Below are 6,614 nucleotides of genomic sequence, written 5' to 3'. Positions count from 1 at the left end.
CAGGGTTTGGGCCAAGGTTTTAGTTCCCAGACCCATTAGGTGCCTAGCCGAAACCCGGCCCCGTTATAAATGTAGGTTGGGCCTGGGCCGACACAATGGGTCTGAGTTATATAATAAAATGGTAAAACAAATTTAACTATTGCATAGTAACTTGATAACAACTATTACTATTTACCTAATTAGTTACATTAATTTTATGAAAGCAAGAAAGATAATTAATTGGGTGCATGAAAAGTTGCTAATTATTACTGGTCGGGATAGACCCGGTCTGCTTTACATTGGCCCGGTCCATGCTATGGGCTGCTCTTGAAATCCGAGTTTGTTAAGAACCGGGCCAAAACCTGACCTGTTAGTAAACGGGCTGGGCTGGGGCATCTTCAGGCCAGGCTGCACATAAAGCCTAGGGGTGGGGGGCAAGCTCTAAACGGGCTCGGGCCGGGCCGGCCCGATTCCCATCCCTACTTGTCAATATGGATAAAGTTGAAATTGAGAAATAGGAGGCAATTTTCACTCCTATCTCCAAAATGTGGACTTTAAAAAAGCAATGAGGCAAGAGGATTTAGGCCGTGTTTGGAAATTGCCAATCAACGGTAGTTAATGATGCAGTTATGAAATCCTCAAAATTTGTGGTTTTAGCAAATCCACATGGTTGTGTATAGTATTTGGTAACTAAATCTGGGATTGGAGGTGTCAATTGCCATCCCAATTTCATCATTTCCTATAATTCCATCCATCACATACGACTTTGGCGTTGGGTATTCCCCACTTCCCAATCAGGCTACTTTCGAACAGGGCCTCAGTGAATGTTCATTTCCTCTCTCATTTTTCTCTAAAATTTAACTCCCTATTGAAATTCTAAAAAATCTATAAACTCTATATTTTTATCTAAAGATGAGAGTCTTTACATGTTATTTACTATTTAATATGATAGAATATTAAACTTTGAAAAGATGGACCCTGAAATCATAAAAATCAGGTTTGGATCGGATCTGATTTGATGTAGGGGCAAAATCATAATTTTTGGACAACAAACATGCCCGAAAAAACTTGGTTATGTTGCGCAATGACACCATTATAAATAAATTGGTAAAAAGGGACAAAATAGGTATAATAAATGCATGAAGGACAATTTGATAATTTGGTAGAAGCAACTATCATGAATAAGGGCAGCTTAATCCCCACCAACTTTGCTTTTGTAGACATATGTTAAAAGAAACATTATTAATGTTAAAAGAGTTTTATAAAACTAAAACTAATCCCTCTTCTTCTCACTTTCTCTCATTTTCTCATCTCCCTCACCAAATTGTACTATATGAACTCTAAGACAAGTAAACAAGTAGATGATGTTTGTTTGAAAAATATGCTAGATTAGGTGAAATCTTCTCATGTTGGGAAGTGTTTAATCGTGTATCATGCATGTTTTCTATTAAGAAACTCATTGCATGCCATGGAGTTGCTCAATCATATTTTAGTTCAATTTTTTCATAATTTCACATACTCATGATGGTTGTATACTTAGGAAAAGGTATTTTAAAATTATTCATGTGTTTTTCAGTGGGTATGAAGTTTAATGCCATTTTAATCATGTTTTCTTGTTCAAAATGTTCATCTCATATTTTAGAAGGAGAATCCATGAATTTTTATTGAAAATTTCTGTGTTGGAGTTTGGATTTCAATTTGACCTTGTTTAGGGTCGACTCCTACTAGTTAGGAGTCAACTCCTTCACAATATGCATTTTGTTTTGTCCTTAAGGGTCGACCCTTGCAGATCAAGGGTTGATACCTCACTTTTAGAACTCAAATATGTATTTCTGGGGGTAGACAATCGACCCCTTATATTATGTGAGTCAACTTTTTTTAAAAGAGTTGACCTCTGCTATAAAAGAGTTTACTCCTACAAGCAGAGAGTCGACCCTTGAATATAAGAGTTGACTCTTGGGACACCTGAATATAATTTTTTTGGCATTTTAGTTTTGGGTATGGGTCGTTAAGCCTAAGGTTTGATGTATCAGCCTGAGGATTATTGTGTATGAGCTTCAACATCTGTATTTAGTATTTTTGGAGCCACTTTTGCACAGTGTGGCACTTATGTGAGTTTGGGTAGTCCAAGAAGAAACAATTTTTGTACATTAATGCATATTGCATGTTGTGTGATGCATTTGAGATATGGAATCCAGCGAATTTCAATTATAGGCATTACAAACTGGTAATTTCAAGGTAACTGAAAGGGATATATGTACATGTTTGTATTATAGGGTGATCACCCTAAAGGTATCTTGTTACAAAAACATTTTTGGGTGTTGACCCATAGTACCAAGAGGGCACTTATGAGGTATAATGAATTAATATTTAATAACAAGCTTTATTGGATGATTATTATGTTCGCTTGATCTTCTTTTGGCTTAAGCTAGCGTGTCATATGTGAACAAGCACGCACCAACCTCATGGGAAGAATTCTTGTCAATTGAGTCTAAGAGATCCGTTCCTCAACATGGGGCTTAGGGAACACTGCAAGTTATTTTTTTATTAAGTTATTAAATTGATTATTGCAAGATAAAAACAAAATGAATTAAATAAAAAATTATAAAGTCTAAATTAAAAGTTCATAACACCAACTAATTATTTTTCTAGTTTCTATGCAATTAGTGCAAATTCATATTTTTGCCAAAAGTTTAAGTGCACTTTTAAAAATAACTTTTTTAAAAAATTTATTGTTCTAATGATAAGTTAGTAACTTTAATTTATTAATTCAACTTGGGTTAATGATAACCCAAGTTAAATTAACAAAAGTGTGTTTTTATTTTTTGACCAGCAGAACCATAATTCAATTGTGTTTTTAAAAATGTCAATAACTTAGTTGTATTTTTTATTATTGCTAAAACTTTAGGTGTGTTTTCAAAATTTCTTCTTTAATTTTTATATATGTATGAATATAAATATTCTATATATAAAATGTACATAAATATAAATATGTGTATATATATAGAGAGAGAGATGCTACAGTGCCCTCCAAGAGCACCTACACCCACCTAGTAGAACCATAGGTGTATATTGCATCTTCTCAATCACATTCAACATGGTTTATTTGATAAGAATCATTCCTTGGATGTTGTTTTTTGGATAAAAAAATAATATTTTTTATGTAATAACCACAAAATTCTATGCAATTATTTAAATACATAAAGATGATTTATTGTTTTAAATATGGCTTCTATTTATTTAAATATGCCTATGAATTATAATTTATGTGGTATATTGATTCAAAATGTAATTTCAAGATAATTGAAATTTTATCGAAAGTTAAAATGAGATTTGAATTTAACCCCAGAGTTAAAATCGAGTAAATTAAAAATTAATGAGAATTCAATTTGAATTTGGATTTAGAATTAATTTCACTTAAATATGGATTTGCTATGTGGGTTTGGATCCGAATTACGTTTGAAATATTATTGGATTTAGATTTGGTATGAAATCCAAGGTTTAATATGGATCCAAGATCCATTTTGGAAATATTAGGTTTTCTTTTTTTATAATTAAATAAATAAAATTAATTAAGTAAACTACCAAGGAGGGTGAGACACTCCTTAGGTGAGTGCATACCATCATGGCTGGATCTTAGATACTAAAGAAAGAAGAAGAAAAAGAAAAATGCAAATAGGAAAGTTTTGAAATACAACTTGTGTTAGATTTTGGAATTCAAAAAGAGAAAAAGAAGAGAGGGTCAACCATCCCTATCTCTCCTGTCCTTATGGGTTGCTAAGGCAAGCCAATGGCTTGCCTTAGCCATACCCTCTCTCTTTAAAAGAAGAGAATAAGGGAGGGAGGCGCATCCCACCCATTTTTCTCTCTTTTCTCCTCTCTTCTTCTTCAATTTTGAAGGAGGTTCGAACAGTCATTAGAGTTGAACTTGAAGTTTTCATCATGTAGAGGAGACGTCTAATCCATTGGAACTCGTGTTTAAGGTAGATATCTCTATCGTATAGGCTCAAAAATAGATTTTGGGTACGTAGAGAATGTAAAATCAAGATCAATGGTGATCCATATTGGATCAACCATAGATCTTGTATTAAAGAGATTGTAAATGTCTATACATGACATACCTTATGCTAATATGTTTCAAAAATGGAGATTTCTTTAAAAATAAGATTTATTTTAGGGTCTTACTAAAATCGGTTTTGAAAAATCGTGTAGTCTTGTATCTTAGATATAAATCAGTTTTGAATAAGCATGTTACTGATTTATATTCATGAATAGATGAATTAAAATGTTGAATTTGATTTGAACAAGGATTTAATAGATCTAGAAAAGAATTAGTTTTGCTGAAATCCATACTAGTTTATTGAAAAACTTGTTTTTCCTAAGAGATGGGTTAGATCTTGACAAAAACATGAATTCAATTACGTTTGAAAGTATGTATTGATTTTTTTAACATATTACAATATCATGAGTATTTGAATATGTGTATACCATGCTTTCAAATTCATGTTAGAGTTATTTGCATAAGTATTTTCATGTTTATGCGTTAATTCAGAAATTTTGATGTATGTTATTTGTATTTTCCTAACTAAACGATGTCGATAGAAAAATTATAATGCTCAAACGAATTAGATTCTGATGAAATTCTTTTACATGGGTCGTGTAAACATGTACACAAGGTTACAATAAATAGAGCTTGACCAAGAAGTCTATCATTTGAGGGTTATAGTTTTTGTAACACATATCATGAAATTTGGCTTGTATACAGAACTGGATCTGGTATGTCCTACCACGAAAAATCCAATGAATTTGTTTTATGTATTTTTTGGCTGATTTTTTTATATGTGTTAGACATCTTGAACATCCCGTGAAAAATAAGGTAAAAATTATAACTTTTCAGTAAGTACTATAACTTTATCCAAGTTGGTGAGAATATGTTACAGGAAATCAGGACCTGTGTAATTCCTTGATTGGGGTTCGGTCTAGAATAAATTTAAAAATATTGGTAAGGATTTTTGTAGCAATAATGGATTCAGTTGAAAGGTAGCAAATAAGAATTTTACCATAAAAATTAATGAAATTATGAGCCTCTAATAAGGGTGTCTAATCATTGTTTCTTCAGAGAATAGAATTTTGCACCTATAAGTGTTGATAGAAAAATCAGTTTCAGTCCGAGAATTACTATAGTAAAAATATAAGAAGTTTTTCAGATTTGTAAATTGGAGATGTTAGGGGACATTTGTAATTACCCAGAAGTTTTAATTGATTGCTAGAGCTCTGTATGAGTCATGGCAGAACCTGTAACAAAAGGGTTATTTCTGCTAATTATTGTTTTAAGTATACTTTGTGATCTTATGTGATTCAATGCTTATCATGCTTACATGCACATACTCAATGTATGAATCCGTATACAGTCTATAAAATGTGTAAAATTGATATGTGAGCATGATAAGCGTATGCATGATGATTATGATGAATGCCATGTTACTTGATGTGATGAATTATGATGAGATAAGTCATGTATGATCATAAATTACACGAATAATACATAAATGATTTATGTATAGGTATAAGCATCATGCATTATCTTAAAAGATGTATGTAAAGCATGTGGGATGAGATGTGGTTAATGAGGGACTACGTGCATATAACTCAAGAATGTGCCTAGGTCTGGTGAAATCGTTGCAGTGTTTGTTTACACGATGTAATGAATAATTGTAATACATGCACATACACTCTTTAACCTCAAGGGAGATATGGCTCAAGGGTACTCTCGAGGAAAGTATGCTACTGCAAGTCTGGCTCAAGGATATCCTAGAACGGGAATATGTTACTGATGGTTTGATTTGAATGGGTTGATGTTTTTCTTATGTTGCCATGAGAGCATCCTGAGAGAAACTCAGGCTGAAGGCCCTTGGTGCTGAGACACTTGAGTTGACTTGTGAGTTTAATTAATCAATACTAAAGACATGTTCAAACCATTTGTCTATCTTAGATAGGGCAAGCACGATCGAAAAAATAAATGATTAATTTGGAGAGCGAGGTATTTCTATAGTTCTCCATCCTCAGCATAGGGAACCAGGACTATCTGATAAGGCCTAAGTAGGTAGTATAAATTAATTTGCTAAATCACTGGAGTGTCTCTCGGTTGTTGGCTGATTTAGTGAGTGCTTGCAAATCTTTCTGAATTCATGAGGTTAATAAAATACATGACATAACAAACCCTCCATCAAATTGGTTAGATCGAAGTTGAGTCTCTAAGAGTGTACTCTTATAGAGCGAGATAAGAGAAACAATGCATTAAAGATGAAGTTCACATGATTCACATATTTTACTGAAGTGCACAAAATGAATATATGCAATGGTATGTGATTTTGCTTACGGATGAGCTTGAAAGTAGGTACCGAATAAAAAAGTAAGTTAATGTTGTTAATTTACATGTATACTTAAATATGTATGCTTGTAATTTGCATATGTGACATGTGCTTAATTGATATGTGCATTACATACTTACGTATTTGGAATGTATTTTTCTTTTTATATGGTAGAGTGTTATCTATTGGGGCATAGTTTGACCCCCTACGTTTAACATTTTTCAGACAATAAGTTTGATAATGTGGTATGTTTGTAGTGGTGTC

This window comes from Nuphar pumila, chromosome 7 (genome assembly GCF_984573655.1).
Source record: "Nuphar pumila chromosome 7, dmNupPumi1.hap1.1, whole genome shotgun sequence".
Lineage (NCBI taxonomy): Eukaryota > Viridiplantae > Streptophyta > Magnoliopsida > Nymphaeales > Nymphaeaceae > Nuphar > Nuphar pumila.
The sequence above is the reverse complement of the archived record's forward strand: the minus strand, read 5'-3'. Positions refer to the sequence as shown.